Below are 19,654 nucleotides of genomic sequence, written 5' to 3' on the forward strand. Positions count from 1 at the left end.
TGCAGGTTTATTATTTATCTTTACTAAAAGCTCCTGCTGCTGTGGTGGGGGAGATTGAAAGGTTGGAGAGAGAATTTCTGTGGAATGCTAGGGCTGAGAGAAAGAAGTTACATCTGGTCAAGTGGGAGATGGTGTGTAGATCCAAAAGAGACAGGGGTTTAGGGGTGAAAAGGGTTGGTGTCTTTAACAAAGCATTATCGGGGAAGTGGGTGTGGAGGTTTGGAAGAGAAAGGGAGGCTCTTTGGAGGACAGTGGTGGCTTGCAAGTAAAGGGTGATGAATTTGGGGTGGGACTCAAAGGAGATGAGACGAGCATATGGAGTCTGTGTACAGAAAGGTATTATAAGTTTTAACTCTTTGATGTTTCCTTTCTATACATGGCAAGTGGGCTGTGGGTCAAGTATAAGGTTTTGGGAAGATGATTGATCAGGGTGGGGAAATTTGCTGATTTATGTCCAAGGTTATATAATCTGAGTAAGAAAGAAGTGCTGGTTTCAGATTGCAACGAAGTAGTTAATGGTGCTGTGGTTTGGAGGCCAAATTTTAGAAGACCTATTTTCAATTGGGAAATGGAGGAGTGTGTGGAGTTGCTTGCAAAACTTCAGGCATTAGAGATCAACCCCTCAGTCACAGATGTTAGATTATGGAAAGAGAGTAAGGATGGGAAGTTTTCTGTCAAGTCCTTGTACTCAGCACTGGTCAGAAATCAGGTGGTGGCCGATCCAGTTAGAGGTGTTTGGGGGAAGCCTGTACCACCAAGGGCTGAAGCTTTTTGCTTGGTTGATTGTAAGAGGATGCATTCTAACACAGGATATCTCGAAACTCAGAGGGCTGCAGTTTCCAAGTAGATGTGTGTTATGTTGTGCTGCTGAGGAAGATGTGTCTCATATTTTGCTCCACTGTAACTTTTCATACCCAATTTGGTCCTATTTTTTCAAGTTATTCAAGGTGGTAAAGAGTCCTTTGGCGTCTGAGATTTTCAGCAGATGGCCAAGAATTCAAGGTGGAATTAAAATCAAGATCCTGTAGACATGTATCCCTTTTTGCTGTTTGCTGGGAAATATGGAAGAAAAGAAACAGAAGGAGCTTTGAGGGGAAAGAAAAAAGAATGGAAGAGTTGGTAGCTGTTATTAGTTCAACAGTTATTGGCTGGGTGCTACTGCTTCCAGAGTTTCAAGGACTGTGGAAAAAAGACTTTGGAGCTGAATTTTGGTCTACTCTGAATTCTTAATAGGTGTACTGAGATGTGTATTGTTTATGAAATGGTGCTTCTTTTTGTTTTGTGGCTTTCATTGCTGTAATCCGGAGGGGGTGTTGTAATGTTTTTCCTTTTAGCAATAAAATTTCTTTTATTTATCTTCAAAAAATAAAAAAGTTAAGACCATTTATAGATCCAGCATCCCCCCTCTCCTTCTTCTTCTTCTCATGCATTAGACAGTCGTCATCTTTACAGTAAATCAGAGCTCCCAACCAGACAAAGTCCAAAAACCATTACGAAATGAGGTGAACAGAAAACCTATGCCTTAAGATACTACTCAAATAACTCAGGTTCATTCACATTTAACAGTTAGAACTCAGCAACTCAAATCAGGAAAAGAGAAAACCAGGCCCAAAAACACAAAACCTGAAACTTGCTAGATGAAAAACGAAAGTCTCCGGTTCAGAAGAAGTGAAAACCCGCTAATACCTAATTATGAGGTCCATCTCGGAGAAGTTTCAGTTAACTAAAGGCCCCCCTAAGGTAAAACCATGGAGCAGACAAAACAATTCTCATTACCTCTCAAACCTACAAATCCTAATGACCTAGGAACTCAAACTAACCAAGCATACCCCCCCCTAACCCCGCCTTGTGCTAAAAGCTGAAAAAATCGTAAATAAATCATTAAGTTTTCAACCTTCATAGAAATCAACCAATTCCTTCTTATGCTTTACTGACATTTTCCTTCATCAATATGCCTCCTTTCCTCCAACAGCAACCAACTAAATGAACAACCTCTCCAATTAATATGGTGCACAACCAAATCCAAACAACCCAACAATGCTACTCAAGAAACCCATGATCAATCTACTATTTCAGCAACACCAAACCCAAAAAGAAAGTTAAATAAGTCTCAGAACCCGAATTTTAGATTTATTATCATCATTTTCGCTTCAGAAACCTCCATTTCAAAGCCCTAGACTTCGAATTAAAGCTCGGATTTAACACAGAGCCCCGAAGTTAATAGATACCCAGATGACTAAACAGAGAAATGAAGAGAAATGGGAGAGATAATTATAAATAGAGAATCAAAATGGAATAGAAACTTACAGTTTTAAGGAATCTGGTTGAGGTGAAGGAAGAAAAGGCAATGGCGACGAGAGAGTGACAGTGAAGAAACCGACAGAAACATCATAAAACGGAATAAGACTTGGGCTTCCTGGTCTTTTACATCGAGCAAAGGTAAAGCGTTCTCTCTCCTCTCTCTCTCGCCACTCGTCATAGAGGAGTCCTCCCATGGATGTGGCTATTATATGCTGGGGGTACGAAAAAGCTTAACCTACGCACCGACTTGGACCTGGATTTGGACTTGGGCTGAGAAAATTCAACAAATCCCTGAAGTGGGCTGGCTCTGGGTTTTTTTTTTTTTTTTTTGGTTTAAAAGGGCTGGCTCTATAGTTCCTGAGTATGGCCCGAACCGGCCCTGACTAGCTAACCCAGGCTCAAAGGGCCAGGCCAATGAACCTAGGGGTGTCCGAAAATCTAATCTCGAATTTGAGATTTAAGATAATAGAATCGAATTGGAATAATTCGAATATCATAATGAGTTAAATTCAGATATTCTATTGATATCGTTTAAGTAATTGAATTGAATTCGGATATGACCTTATTTAATTTGATAAATATCCGAATTTGATCGATAATTTAATTATTATATATATTATATTACCAATTTATATATTTTATATAAATAAAATATTTATTTTATATATTTATTAATTACCTAAAATAATTAAACAGTTAAATTCAAATTCAAACTATCAGATATCGAATCGAATTCGGATATCAAATTTTCTAATCGGATTTAATTTAGATACTGCTTGCTTTTATTTGAATTTGATTCATTTATACCATTAGATAGAACTAAGCTATGCTTGGTCTGGTTTCAGATAGATACTGGCCAAGCTGGAGGACGCTTGGGCTGATCCAACATGCACTTATAATTTGTAAAAGATCAAATCCTTTCCATCTTTTCTCTCAACTTTTATCAAAATTAAGTTTGAGATTTACAAATCACAGTTCAGTGTGAATTTCAGGCCAGAGGAGGCTGGGCTAGAAATCAACCCAAATTGCAGTGGGCCAGAATTGGACAAGGTCTATTGGGCTGAAACCAGGCCAAGCCCGGGCACAAATCCATTAATGGTGGGCCCTGATTCCTGAAACATGGACATGCAACAGCATGGGCTCCAGACCCCTCCTCTTTATCATACACAGTCTTAACTTACATTCTATTGGAATTTGGAAAGGAAAAAAAAAGAAGAAGAAGAAAAGGCAGCCGATGTACCAAAGCATCTGTAGACAATTTGGACGAATGCATATGGCTGGTATATATGGTGGGGCCCCCAATTATTGTGGTGAACTTGATAATGCTGTTTCAATGAGTACGGATTTTGTTGATAAAGATTCTTGATTGGCAGCACACGGATTCTGTTGATAATGCTGTTCAGCAGCATAGCATCTTGAGGGCATTTTGGTAATCAATGGCTATAGGTGTAATGACCAAAATGCCCCCAGAGATGCTTCCTGACCCAATGGTGGACCGAGTGTAGATGAAAGGTTGATGGATGCTCTCATTCCAAATTCTTGAGTCAGTTGGAACTAAAAACTAACATGAAAATTGCAGCACTTCTTGCCTGCCATTGTTGTGAGCCCCATGACCAACTTAAAATGGGAATTTTGGGAAAGTTCATTGGCTCATCTGTTTACTATTTTGATAATCAATTTAGTCAAATATTAAAAGATGGGAATCAAAAATTTTGTGAATGTCTAATTATAACCAAGGTTTAAAGTATCAATACATATAGCGCCATATTATACAATAGTATTAAGTTTCAGGGTCAGAAATATAATAAAGTACTTAGAATCAAGACCCTTTACGAACTATCAAAATATGGTAAAATAAATTAAACAATGAGTATCGACTTTTCATGATCTTTTAATATTTCTATGGTCGATTATTCAAAAATTCATTTATTTCTTGTCCACATCAACCTATTATTATACATTGAGAAGGTTCGTTAGTCAAGCATTCAACAAAAAAGGGTTAGCAGTTCATTCTCCTTATTTGCTTTTAAAACACTAGTATATGCATGTATCCTTTTTTCCTAACTATATAAAACATGTATATATGCAATGATGAATAACAACCATCCAAATGGTGTATCAAATTTTCATCTAAATGATGTAACAAGATTCCATCTAATATCCAACACATCCAAAAGATAAACCAAACCAATCCAAAGATTCAGACCATCAAAGTGGTTTCTTAATATTGATGAATTAATCTTGGCATCATCATCTAAGAGATGCCCCAACTATATGGAGTTGGTTACATAAAGTCATTATATTATGTCCAATGCCATACTTTACTTTAAACTTGAGTTTAAGTGTAGCATGTCACTTCTAAGGAACACTCCAACATGAGCATGAAAGGACAAATTAGGATTCATGACTGACAGTTTGGCAAAAGTTTTAATGCTAAATATCAACATGACGCAAACATCTTCCATTATCCAGGCTTGGGACCAACAAGGTAAGACAATTTTAACCAGCCAAGTAGTATACCAAGATTACAACAAATCAAAGCCTTCCAAAAATTGTACCAAATCAACCTAAAAATCTAGGCCACTAAAGCAACTCTCCTAGAGTAGTGGAGTCATATCATCCATCCAAGTGATGTAAACCATAATATAATATATTCCAAAATTATATCAATACATCATTTAGATGTTTTAGGATAGATTTTATGCTTTTTTTTGTAAACTATTTACCTAATTTGATTTAAAAAAAAAAAACATGCATTAATTGAATGGATGAGATCATGGTCATTATCAATTCAGTACTTTCAAAAGACCATTTGATAGAAAGATTATTGGATTGAAACCCTAGTACATCACTTAGATAAGAGGAGAACACCACAATGGAGGTTGAAATTCACCTTTAAGTGCTTTAATTGTAATGAGGGAGTCTCCTTCAATTATGATATGCAAGGCTGGGATTTAAGTGGCTAGTTTTTGAGCTTCTAGGGCAGCCCACATCTCTACTACAGTTATTGTTGTAAATCTGATAGGACCGATTTTGGCATGTAGAACTTCTCTTTTGAAATTTCTTAGAATGCACCCAAATACACATATCCCACTTTCCTTGGAAGAAGCATCAATATTTATTTTTAAAACATCTCAGGAAGGCGATTCTCATTGATCTAGTTTAGGTATGTGCTTTGAGATTGATTCCCATTTTATGATTCAACAATCAATTTTGCATTGATAAACTCGTATTTTATTGACAATTACCATGGGTGTATTACTTTTGTTTTGGAATATTTTTTTATTTCTATTTTTCCATAAGTTTCAAAAAGTGTATGCAAATTTCTCCCAAAATCATGGTACTAAACTTTCAATGTTTTCATCCATCATTCGGTTCCACCAATCATCTAGATTTTAACCATCAATTATTACTTTTTCTAATATGTGTTGGTCCATAATGTTCCACACTTGTCTAGCCATTTAACATTTCCCCATTATATGGTCTCAATCTTTTACCTCCCCACAAAATGGACAATTTATGTTTATGCCCAAACCTTTGGTTACTAAGTGTTTCCTCAATGATAATTTATTTAGGTTGCGTCTGAAATCGATGTAAAATGTCATCGGTGTAAAAGTATACTAGACATTTTACACTGAACCGTGAGTTCTTGATCGTTGCAATTTTGAAAAGTGTGATGTGATCAGAGAAATGTTTTACATTGATTTTATCGATGTAGTATTTACATCGATAATCGATGTAAAACTTTATGTTTAATGAGATTTTACACCGATTCATGACATAAAACTCCACTCCATCCAAATGCACGCAAAATTGAATTAAAGTGGAGTTTTATGTCGATTATGATTACACACTCCTTCCAAATGCCGACAAAAGCGAACTGATATAAATTCTTACATCGTTCTTGATTTACACCGATTCCAAATGCAACCTTAAGAGCAAAAGTTAGAGGAAATTTTTTATTTTCTCTTGACATGTAATTTTCTTAGATTTTCTAATGAACTTATTAGTATTTGAATCTATTGCCTCCCTTCTCTTCTTACACAATTGTATGTCAATTTTACTATGATGTTTCCATTAGACCATTTGCCATGCATTCTCCTATCCTCTTTCACTTCCACTATGATATAGATTACTTCAATTTTATTTACAATTTCTTGTGTCCATTCTCTTTCACTCCATAGATCTTTTATCGGCTTTATATCTATCAAATTATCCAACCAAAAGTTACATTTCTCCCATATCAAATTTCCTACATTATATCTTTTTTTTTAATATTTTGTTGGTTAACCTTTTTCTAAGCCCAAGAGGTCGATTTTTGTACTTGTGGTCTAAAAACTTTTCTTACCTCAAGTATTTTCTCTAGACCACTTATAATAAAAAAAGTTTGTTCTCATTTAGGATCTTTCACCCTAATTTTGTTAAGTTTGCCTTTTTTACTTTGGTACACTTTTTATTCTTAAACCACCATCTCTTTTATCATTACAAACAATTTCCCAATTTGTAAGAGAAAATATTTTTATGGTTTTTCATGCCCCATAAGAATCTCCTATAGGTTTTTCCATTTCATTGATTGCTTCTTTTAAGATCCTAGATGTGCTCATTCGGTATTGAACAAGATTATTACTTGTTATTGCTTTTAACAAGGTTATTCTCCCTCTAATTGATAAAGTTTTACTTTTTCAACCCTCTAATTTACCTTGGTTTTTTCCATAAACATATTAAAGGTGCCTTTTATTACCCTCTTTTCTATTATGAAACTCCTAGATATTTTTCTTCTTTATTTATTCTCAGGGTCCTAGTCATTCTTACTAGAATCCTTTGAAACCTATTCAGGTTTTCTTTAAAAAAATCATTGTTGACTTTTGGAACTTTGATGTTTGACATAATGTTTTTGCAAAACTGTCTAGGATAAATGACACTGTAACTTTCTTCAATATTATCTTTAGGAAAAATGAAGCAACTGGTATTTTTGGACCATTTATGGAAGCTTTGATTCTTAGATTTGCACTTTCACCCTTGATAGGTTTTATATCTACCTAATGAGGGCTTCTAAATATAATATTAAAATATATAGGGAGTGGGCCACCTGGTCTTATTCCCATATTTGGTTTAAAAGTTTGGCTTGGTGGTCCATTTACTAGAACTTGATGGTTGGATATAAGCATTCCATAATACTAATATGGTTTAGGGAGTAATGTGAAGTTTACCTTATATATTATATATTGATGTTTAAATATACTAGTAAGCGTGTAGGTGGTAATTCTAGATGATGGTAATAATAGTAACAATGTATCAAAAAAAATCTATAAATATGTATATTTTATTTTTTGTTTTTATTATTACTCAAATGTAGATTATAAAATTCAAATCTAATTACATAAACACCTCATCCAAATATTTAATAATCATATCGAGTTGTGAAGTTTCAATTATCATTGTCAGGCATACCTGCTTGGCTAGATTATTCTTTTTGTAATGTTTTATCTTTTTGGTATATGTTTTTTTGTTCAATTATTAATTAAAGAAATGTAAATTTTAAATAGAGAGAATTGAGTGAGGTGAAAAGTAGCAGTTCAGTTTACAATTTAAACATCTCAGTTAAATAAGGACTAAATTCAAATATGAGTATTTTAGTTAGAAGAAAGTTCAACAATCTTATTCATATTTTTAATAGCAGTGTAAATATAGAATTATAGATGTGTTCAAATTTTCTATATATTTTTGTATTTCTGTGTAAAAATAATTCTAATATGTCACACTTACTTTTGTTTAATATGATAACTATATAATATTATACATGTGCCTAAATGTTTTTTTCTGTAAAATTTATGTTTTTTTATTTTTTCTATTTTTCTATTTTATTAATTATTTATGACATTAATGTTAATACAAGTTACCCAAAAGTTAGACTATTGATCTTTTCCAAATAGTAAAATAATTTTATGTTTGGTCAATTCTAAATTATGTATTTCATTTTCATTATCAATAAAAATAATTATTGTTTATTACACTTATTTTTTCAAATTGATTAACAAAAATATTGTAAATCTGTCTTTTTTTTCTTTTTTTATAATGTTTTATATTTATTTCTATTTCAAAAATTTTATTCCCTCACTATGACTTCATAGGTTGATCAATTTGATACGGATGGTTGAATTGCTTAACCACCACTTAGATAAAAAATGTTTTGTTTTTTAGTTGGTTTTAAAATATATGGATTTATATTGTTAAAAATATTGACATAGATCTAATTATTAATATTTATTAGTAAAAAATAACTTAAATATATGAATTAATAAGAGAAAATGAGAGTTAATGCCTTAAGAATAAGACTTAGGCCCCGTTTGGCATGTCTTTCCGTATGGTATAAATGCACATAACCCAAGAGAAATATCCACTTTTTATGGTATATATTTTTCTTCTATTTTACTTTTAAATTAGATTATAAATCCCAAATCTATACTACTTAAAAAAGTACAAATAGCCTCAATATTATTTCTGAAATTTTTTATGACAAAACTTACCCCTCTATATTTAAATTTATTAATAAAAATAAGGGCAAATAGGGTAATTAATTATTGATATTAAATGAGTTGAAAATAGTTAATTTTAAGATATTCAATGCATTCAATTATCTCTCTTTAAATCCAACATTTAAGGTATTAATTTGCATTCACCTTCAATGAATCATATATTTGACGGTTCAATCGAGCATGTCAACAATAACTTGAAAACATTGATTATAAATAAGAAAAAAATTTATAAATGATGGAAATGAAATATAAAATTTAAAACCAATTAGAAGTAAAATTATTTTTCTATTATCTCTCATTAAATCTTATATGTAAGACATATTTTTCTAATCATTAAATTCTATTAATTAAATCCACAACATTAATTTTAATAATATAAAAATAAATAATTTGAAAACAAAACCATTTTCTTCCCTCTTGGTGGTGGGTAAGCAATTCAACCATTTTGGGTCAAATCCGTTAATAAATAATGCCATAATTAAATAATAAAAATTTAAAATAAGTAAAATATATAATATAAAAAAGAACTAGGCATTCATTAATATTGTATATTCATTATACTGAACAAAAATAAGTATGAAATGTAACAAATATTTTTGTAAATGAGGAAAATTGAATGCCAAAATTAAAATCAACCTAAAAATGAAATGATGCTAGTCAAATAATAAAATTTTTAAAATTAAAAATATAAAGAATCACAAAAATAAATATTATATATAAGATATACTTTTATCAATAATGGAAATGTAATACAAAATTTAATGTCAAACTAGAAATCAAATTATTTTTCTTTTTGGGTCGTGAGTTAGTGGTTTAGGTCAAATGAATTAATTGAGGATATAATAGTTAAATAATAAATATTTAAAAAATAATAAAAAAGTATAAGTAATCAAAAGAATGTATAAAAAAAATTCTATTAATTATGCCAAAGAAAATTAGGTGTGATAAGTAAAAATTATGTATATTATGTAGATGAAATACATAATTTAAAACTAATCTAAAAGCAAAGCTATTTTCTTATTTAAATGGTGGGTCAATTATCCAATTTTTCAAAGAAATTCATGATGTTATAATTGAATAGTAAATATTAAAAAAAAAAAGATAGAACACAAAAGATAAAAAAGTGCATAGTATTGTCAAAGACATTTCGGAACATTTCTAATGTTATATAATCATCATATCAAATAAAATTTATTTTTATTTAAGACTGAAATGAAATACAAAATTTAGTAGTAGTAGTAGTAGTAGTAGTAGTAGTAGTAGTAGTATAATAACAATAATAATAATAATAATTGTTATTGTAATTTAAAATTTCTGCAGGTGCACATTTAGTACAAGTATTTAAGTTTATTTTTAACTATATTGTTACTTTTATTAATTTTCAACTTCTATCCTAAATTTGATATATCTAAAATTTAAATAGTTAATATGAAAAAAAAATCCATATGTATAACACACGTGCTTAATTACTAGTGAATGATAAAAGCGCAAAATATGTAAGATTTTTAGACCTTACCTATTTGCATGTGATTAAGTCCAATAAAATTTTGCAAAGTAATTTCAGATTTAAGCAAAGAAAGAAAAAAAAGAGGAAGTCAACAAAAGAAGAAGAAGAAGAAGGGAGAAAAGAAGAGTTCCATAGTCTCCTCTTCCACATCTCTTAATTTTTATTAATCTTATTAAAGATTAATCAAATTACAAGTCTTCCCTTAAGTGGGCAACCAACTCATGAATATACTTAAAAACATAAAAAAAAAATGATTCACAGGCCCATAAAGGAAAAGACCCATTAACAAACAAGGCAATTAGAAAGAACAATAATCAAACAATAATGGGGTAGGGCCCATTTAGCCTAGTCTCTCTACACACTTCCCCTCAAGCTAAGCATAAGGTTTAAACTTTTGATATGATACGCTCGATACGGGGCATATTGTATTGTATCTTTGAAAAATAGATACAAGATGCGCATGGAAATTGGACATTTCGTCTTTTTTCATGCATATCGAACCCATATCGAGGGTGCATCGGTAGCATATTGACGAAAAAGATATGGCAAAAAACTAAAAAATTAAAGGGGGAAAACATGCTTCTTCTCCCCGAAATAAACCTTCTTTCACCCCTCAAATGACTCTAAAACTCAAAATTTCATTCGTAGAGCGCTAGATCTGCAAAAGTTTGCAAGAAACAAGTGTGAATCGTTAATTTTTTTAAATATTTTTCAAATTTTGAAAAATATGGCAAAAATAGGTAAAACTTTTCAGTTTTTTATAATATCTTGTGATTTCTTTTTTTTCTTGGATGTTTAAATTTATATTGATCTACATTTCTTACATTCAAAATTATAATTTTTTTTTGTGTTTAGTAGATTTATGGAAATTTCATGAAGATATTTGGGGAAAATATAAATTAACAAACAATTTAAAAATGTATAAAGACTAAATATGTTTTAGATCTATGGATTTATCTATCATATCAATAGGGCAATTGAAATTTCTTCTTTAATTTTTTTTATTTTTTATATTTTTATAATTAAAAATAAATAATAATTAATTATATTTTATCATTTGATCACAACAGTTAAATATATTATAATTCTATAGATGGTCTATCATATCCATAGACCAATTGAAATTTCTTCTTTAATAATTATTTTTATTTTTTAAATTTAAAATAAAAAATAATTAATTAATTATATTTTATTATTTAATCACAATGATTGAATATATTATTATTCTATGGATGATCTATCATACCCACAAATCAATTGAAAATTTCTTCTTTAATAACTATTTTTGAATGTATTATATAATGTTTATTTATTTTTTATAATTTTTAGAATAATAAATAATAAATAATTATTAATTATATTTTCACATAGAAGTTGTGCCAATGCATGTTTTATGGTTGGATAAGAGAATTGGTTTTTTCTCATCCCATGAAACATTAAAACTTAAGAATTATAATTTATAAATTATAGTTAAAAGTAGGATTTTTAATGAAGCTATAATTAGCTACAATATATTTCTTTATAAAACCACTAAAATATATTAATTTAATGTATATACATCTCATTGAGGTCTTATATTTAGTGTTGTTGATGTATTTTTGTGATTTATTAAAGTATTATTAGGTTTCTAAGTGTATCTATGTGTATCTTAGTTTTTCACCGGTATGTATGTGTATCTAAGGCGTATCCCGATATGTCTCTTAAAATTGCCTTTCCGATACACTTGGCGTTTCTGATACTTTGGACCTTGGTTTAGCACAGATATCACTTATTCCTAGTTTGCTTATATTGTGTATCAACTTTCCTTTGGAACACCTTTTGTCAAAACATCATCCAACTGTTCTTCATAAATAATAAATGGCAAGCATATTTCTCTTGAAGCAATTCTCTCCCATATAAAATGGCCATCAACCTCTATGTGCTTAGTTCTGTCATGCTAAACAGGATTATGTGCAATGTTGATAGTAGTCTAATTATTACAATATAATATCATTGGCTTCTCATAGTCAATACCCAATTCTCCTAAAAGTGATCTTAGCCACAATAGTTTTGAAACCTCATGTGTCATTGTCCTATACTCTACTTCAGCCGAGGATCTAGTCACTACAAACTGACTCTTACTTCTCCATGATACAATGTTCCCTGCCACCATAGCACAGTAACCTGAAATGGACCCCTTATCATCAATACATCCAACCTACTCAACATCAGTGTATGCTTCCAACTTCATGTATTCATGCTTGGCAAACAAAATACAATTCCCTAGAATCCCTTTTAGGTAACATAGAACCCTTTTTGCAGCTACAAAATGTGTATCTCTGTGAGAATTCATGAACTAACTTATGACACTAACTATATATGAAACATCTAACTGAGTCATACAAAGTTATAGCAACTTCTAAAGCAGTCTCTGGAACACTCCCCTATTAGCCAATAGTTCACCATCAACAGTTAAGAGTTTATATTTTTGGTCTATAGTAGTGGAAGCTAGTTTAACACCCAGTTTTCCAATTTCAGCAAATAGATCAAGGACATATTTACGCTAAGAAATGAAAATATCATCCTTAGACCAAACAACTTCAATTCCCAAGAAATATTTGAGTTCATCTACTCAGTGTTAAGAAATCTTTTGAGTTTAATCATTTTTTGAATGCCATCACTAGTAACCACAATGTCATCAACATAAACAATCAAAAGAGTTACAAAGTAATCTCTCCACTTAACAAAGAGTGTATGATCAGACTGAGCCTGTGTAACCAAAAGTAACAATGGCAGACCAAAATCTCTCAAACTAGGCTCTAAAAAATTGCTTGAGGCCATAAAGAGATTTCTTCAAGTTATACACTTTTCCTTGTATTTCCTTTCCATACACCCTTAGAGGTAAAGACATATAAACCTCTTCATTGAGGTCTCCAAAAAATCATTTTTAACATTAAGTTGATGAAGTGGCTAATCAAAAGTAGCAGCAAGAGATAGCAAAACCCAAATTAAAGTCATTTTAGCTACATGGGCCAAAGTCTCAAGGTAATTAATACCATATATCTGAGTATATCCTTTAACAAGCAAACAAGCCTTAAACCTCTCAATAGTACCATTAGAATGATACTTGATAATGAATACCCATTTACAATCCATTAGTTTCTTCCCCTCAAGCAAGTTCACAACTTTCCAAGTATTGTTCTTATGCAAAAGATCCATTTCAGTTGTCATAGCATTTCTCTATTCTAGTTTGGATAAGGCTTTTAGGACAGACCTAAAAATTACATATTTAGAAATAGAGGCAAGAAAAGAGGTAATAGGTGGAGGAAAGAGTGTTGTAAGACAGGTATTTGGAAATGTAATACATTGTACACTTCCATTTGCCTTTGTGAAGGGCAATAGGAAGATCAAAGGTCTAGGAAGGTATCAGAAGGGATAGAGGAAGGTTAACCTATTATCTCAATAGTGATGGGAGGTGTAAGAGGCTCAATTGAAAAAGGGGAACAACTTGTTCATACTTAAGTCTTTGCTTCTGGTACCACCTTTAGACAATAGGATGTAAAGTAAATTTGGGAGGATGAGCTTGAGGAGGAGGGGGAACAGGAACACGTGAAGGAAACTTAATGGGAAGAGACTAAACAAAAAACTCAAGAGGAACTAGAAGAGAGACAACTAAGGACATAACAAATAACTCCTCTGAAAGCTCCCCCTCAGGAGAAGTACTAAAGAGCGGGATTGATTTTACAAATGTGACATCCTTGGAAACAAAGCGAGTGCTATGAATTGGATCAAAACAGTGATATCCTTTCTGTGTAGAGGTATATCTTGGAAAGACACACTTGTATGCTTTAAGCTTAAATTTATGTCTCTGATGACTATAAATATGAACATAACAAGTGCACCAAAAAACTTGGCAAAGAAGAAAGAAGAGATCATCATTTGGAAAGAGAATGCTAAAGGGGGTTTTAAAACCCAAAAACTAAGAAAGCATAGGGTTTATCAAGTATGTAGTTATAAAAATAGCATCCTACATCCCCCCCCCCAAAAAAAAACTTAATAGGGACATAAAAAAACAAAAAAGAGGCTTCTAGCAACTTCAACCACATGATGATTCTTCTTTTCTACTATTCCATTCTGTTATGGAATATAGGAACAAGAACTCTAATGTATATCCCTAAAGGTATCCAAATAGGATGAAAGATTCTTTCTCAAAATATTCTTTGACATTATCAAATTGAAATATTTTGATTCGAGTGTCAAATTGGATAAGAATATATTCATGGAATTTTTACACAATGATTGGCACTTCATCTTAGGACATTATAAAGTAAGGCCAATTATAGTGAGAGAAATCATCAATGAAAATGATAAAATACTTGTAACCCCCATAATAGATAAATGATATGGCCCCACACATCATATTGCACAATATTGAAAAGAGAAACTAATCTTTTATTACTCACTGAATGAGACTATCTACAATATTTTGCAAGTTCACATAACTCATAATGAAGACTCGATAGGGATATTCCTTTAAATATTTTTGGTAACAAATGACTCAAAGCAAAAAAAGATAAATGATAAAATCTTAAATAACACAACATGACTTTATTAACTTACTTTAATGAAATAGACTCCAAAGCTACTCACTAGGTGGTCCAAAACTTCAATCAAGTCTATCCAACAAGTATATTTTGTTTACCTCATGGCTACTTCCAATCGTCCTTCAAGATTTCAAGTCCTAAAAAACATAATGAGTAAGGAAGAATGTTATGTTACAAATTATTGATTTAGTTAAGCTATTAACAAATAAAATGTTTGTGCTAAGTTTGGGAACATGAATAACAAATGACAAAACATAGGAGTCAGAGGCTTTGATATTCCCTTTGCCAAAGATGGGAGCAAAAGACCCATTAGCAAGGGATAACTTCTCTCTACCAGAGATGAATTGATATGAGCAAAATAGGTTAGATATACTGGTCATTTGGTTTGATGCATCATAATCAATAATCTAAGGGATTTTACGATTACCTAAAGCAGTAACATGATTTGTAGAAGTATGAGTACCTAAGTAAGCAAATGCAGATGAAGAGGTATTTCTTGAGAAGTTGGAAGTTGTAACAGTAGTCTCCAAATGATTAATTAACCTCCTGTACTTTTCAAATTCTGCTATTACTATTGCCAGTTATTCAATAGTAGATTTTTTTTTCACTTTCTGTTTGTTGTTATTGTTGTTATTGTTCCAAAACCTCTCTAGAAGAATATCTAGGTGATGTTTCCAATAAGTGTCCTTATTATGTTTCGGTTTCTTGCAATATTCACATATCACCCCTTTTTTCACAGTCGGTCCCTTTGACTTTATTATAACATCTGTAAAATGCTCTAAAGGTGCCCTTGTAACTGTACTTGTTGCCTATTCTCTTTACTACTCACCATAGAATATGCTTGAGTAAAGGCTACTTCATTTCTAAACAAAATATTATGTTTCATAATGTCAAATAATTCAGGGTTGAGTCCTGTAAGAAACTCAAATACCTTGTTTCTTTCCACCAATTTCCTGAATGTCTCCATCTTTGGTGCTTTCCCAAACAACTATTTTCATAACATTCGTCTCTTAGCGCAATGACTTCAATGTAGAGTAGTAGATAGCTACACTCTTTTCCTCTATGTTAGATTGTTCACATCATTCTTCAACTTATAGTCTCTAGCAACATTCAATTTTTGATAATATGTTTCTATGGCATTATCCCAAATCTCCTTGGTTGAAGTTATCTAGAGGTAATGTTAACTTATATAAGACTGCATAGAATTGACTAGCCACCCAATCACTATGTAATTCTCCTATACCCATTTTTTATATGTAGGATAAGTCTCTATCGTTATCTCCTTACTACCTGTAAGATACCCTAGTTTACCTCCACTAGAAACATAAATCCTTATAGCTTGTGCCCACGTCAAATAATTTGTTCCATCTAGTTTAATTGTAGTCACTCTAGTCAAAATCAAATCTATGGGACCAACCCCGGATGTCAAAACCTGTTTTATCTCACTTCTAGATTGTTCCGTTGATCAAATGAAAATCCAAAAATAAGGTTTTTAGTATTTATGGACCTAACTAAGGTTTGTCTAGTACTTGAAGGCCCTAAATCTAGGATTTCACTACAACCGGTTGTTGGATGGGATAGAATCCATAATATGGATGGCCAAACTAGGTTTAATGGTTGGCCAAATTTCAAAATTTTTTTGACCCAACCCGGGAATCGTTTTCCCAGAGATTTTGAAATCTAAAATTTCTAGATTGATCTTACACTGAATCGGACCAGATTTAAAACCGAAATTAAAACTAATTGTACCTGATATGGAGTTCACAGTTCAAAGCTCTCATAGTGGTAGTTCACACCCAAAATCAGTTCCAAAAACTAGCCTCCAACTGAAGATAGTGTAGTGAATGAGATGTCGATTCAGCAACATTGTTTTCTACAAAACTACAATCCAACTGCCTTTGATCGACTAGGATTTGTGAGCCTGATTTTCCTAATGTTTTTCATGCAAAAACACAATGAAAATTGATAAAAATTAGTTCTTGCAATGGCTAGGTCGTGATAGGGTTTTTGGAAGACAAGAGAAAAGAGGAGAGAAAGCAAGAGAGTGAAGAGAGCAAGTTTTGTTCACCCTCTTCCTCCTAACCTCCCTTATATGGAGCACTTTTCTAATCTAATTAGGAAATTATCAAAATCTAATTTTGGATTTGGACTATTTTAATAGATAAACATTATTCTCTTAAAAAAATAGGTGCTCCATACCTAGAACCATGCCCAATTTCCACCAAAATCATTAGTAATAGATCTTTGGCCCATTTTCTTTAATGGCTTTATGTTCCTAGGTGCTGCATGGCCACTATGGGCCTGATATTGTATGGCATGGGACCCAACAAAAGTCTTACACAAGTTCATGAGGCTTCGACCCCACCCCTGAAAGAAGTTAGGTTGAATTCACTGCTCAGGACAATGAACCCTGAGCTAATCAGCATGGGCTCAGTTTGGGCCCAACATTTACACCTAAATGATCCTTGGGTTCAACCACCCTATGAAGACCCAATGATAATTGACGTATGTGACATAAATCCTATCAGGTAATCAACCCTATAATGGTCTCTTACACTTAACCTCTCGGCCCATAATCATTAGAACACTACTTATAGGGAATGACCTCTCATATGAATGCAAGATATAATGTTACATTCTCTACTTGGATGGACCCCGAAATTAAAAACTTTTCAAACCTTTTTCATAAAATAGTAGTATAATATATATATATATATATATATATATATATATATATATATATATATATATATATTTTACAAACTAAATATTTTGACCCATAATGGACCTCATTGGTTGGCATATCAAAGGCAACTCGGTCCACTACTTAGTGTAGTATCATAGTCAGTTTGGGGTTATGTATAACTTTCTAATTTTGTCAATCTTTCTCCAATGTCTAGGGCACAACTAGAAATTGGTCCGGGTTCAATGTTTTTTCCAAACACTCAATGCTTGTGCTTAGGGTCTAACTCTAGCAATTGACAAGTTGCTCCAATTATTTGGCAATACATCAATGTTAGCCTTGTCAAGATAAACTCCTCAAGTTTATCTAATGGCTGAGAACATTTTAAACTAACACAAGTCTCATGAATGTCCAATTTAAGGGGTAACTCACATAAGACATACCATTATTAATATGAAACAACAATGTACTTTATTCATTTATAGATAAGTATTTATGTACATTAATCTAATTGAAACTAAGGGCATACACTATCTAACACTAGCTTCTGGGGAGAAAGAGAGAATAAGCAACTACTCCTACCAGAGATTCCTAAACTTCTTCTAATTACAACCACCCACTTCTGGAGATTAAAAGGAAACCCCAAAGCCTTGAGCACCACACCCAAACTGTCTCTTTAACCTATAACTGCGAAACTCTCTAGTCGGCTAGGGTTTTGGACAAAAATCAATAGCATCACTTTCTTGGCAATCTATAGCTAGACTCTAACTCTCCAAACTCTCTACCATCTAGGCATAAAAGTTCTCTGAACAATCAATAACTTTTCTCTCCATACACTTCTAATCGAAGGGTGTATGGGAAAAGAAAGAAAAAATAAAAAGAAGAAAAGAAAACTTGCTTTTATACCAAGATGTGATTTAATCCAATAAAATTCTGCAAATTAATTTTATATTTAAGCAAAAAAAAGAAAAGGAAGAGGAAGACAACAAGAAAGAAGAAGAAGAAGAAGAAGAAGAAGAAGAAGAAGAAGAAGAAGAAGAAAGCAGAAAAGGAGAAAAGTTCAATAGTCTCATCTTCTACTTCTCTTAACTTTTATTAATCTTATTAAGACTAATCAAATTACAAATCTACCCTTAAGTGGGCGGCTAGTTCATCAATATAATTAAAAACCAAAAAAAAAAAAAAAGTTTAATAGGCCTATAAAAGAAAGGCCCATTAACAAACAAAGTAACTAGGAAGAACAAAAATAAGACAATAATGGGCTAGGACCCATTTGGCCCAATCTCTCTACACCTAAGCACGACGAAACTTACCTAGGCACAACCACAATATCTAAGCTTTGTCCCAATTGAAGGGTGCTTGTTGTTTCACCCATCTACTGTGAAAGATAGGAATGGAAATGGGGTGGATTTAGGGAGGGTTTTGTAAATTCCAAACCCTCCTTGCCTTCCCAAACCTCACAACCCATACCCTCCCCAAAATCCACAGTGGGTTGGAATTTTAAAATCCGAACCCTCTCTACACATGAAAATGCAAAAATCTCCCTGCATTTGAGGATAGAGAAAGTTGGGTTGGTGAATTGGGTCCAAAACCTATATCCAATTTCCTATTATTTCCTGTTATATATAAACAATAAACAAGCAAAATAATATGAACAAACATCAAAGTTTCCAATTATTTGATTGAAACATGTAAAAAACACAAACTATTATTTATCATTTACCAGAAAACATAAAAAAAAATAAAGCTGAGAACTCACCCAAATAGAGAATGCTGCTGACCATGGAGAAATGAACAAAACAAAGTAGAAATGAAGAAAAGTATAAGCCAAACATGGGGGTTCATGCAGCTGAAAACATAGAGTCTAGAGGTCGCCACCACTATGTTCTTTGGATGCTCAAATGAGGCTCTATCATCTTCTCTTAATCAAGGGCAGTCCCTAAAAATAATAAAAATTCTTGGGGACAACTTTGTCCCAATAATTTATTCAATAAGCACTTAAAATAAGTCGCCCCAACCTTTCCTTTTTCAAGTGTTTGTTTTC

At 32.1% G+C, this 19,654-nt stretch overlaps 1 protein-coding gene across 2 annotated transcripts in view; it reads right to left on the bottom strand.

The window, feature by feature from the left end:
* LOC148845896 (FRIGIDA-like protein 3) overlaps positions 1-2,529 on the bottom strand; it is a 45,898-nt gene extending 43,369 nt beyond the window's left edge. Inside the window, exon 1 of one of the 2 annotated variants that reach the window (XM_088956322.1) lies at positions 2,308-2,529. The gene's annotated coding sequence lies outside the window, so the exon portion shown is untranslated. The remainder of the gene's footprint in view (positions 1-2,307) is intronic. The other variant, XM_088956323.1, reaches the window with a different exon arrangement.
* Between the last annotated feature and the right edge of the window lie 17,125 nt (positions 2,530-19,654).

The sequence above is a fragment of the Nelumbo lutea genome, chromosome 7 (assembly GCF_056320005.1).
Source record: "Nelumbo lutea isolate HS-2025 chromosome 7, American lotus-T2T, whole genome shotgun sequence".
NCBI lineage: Eukaryota > Viridiplantae > Streptophyta > Magnoliopsida > Proteales > Nelumbonaceae > Nelumbo > Nelumbo lutea.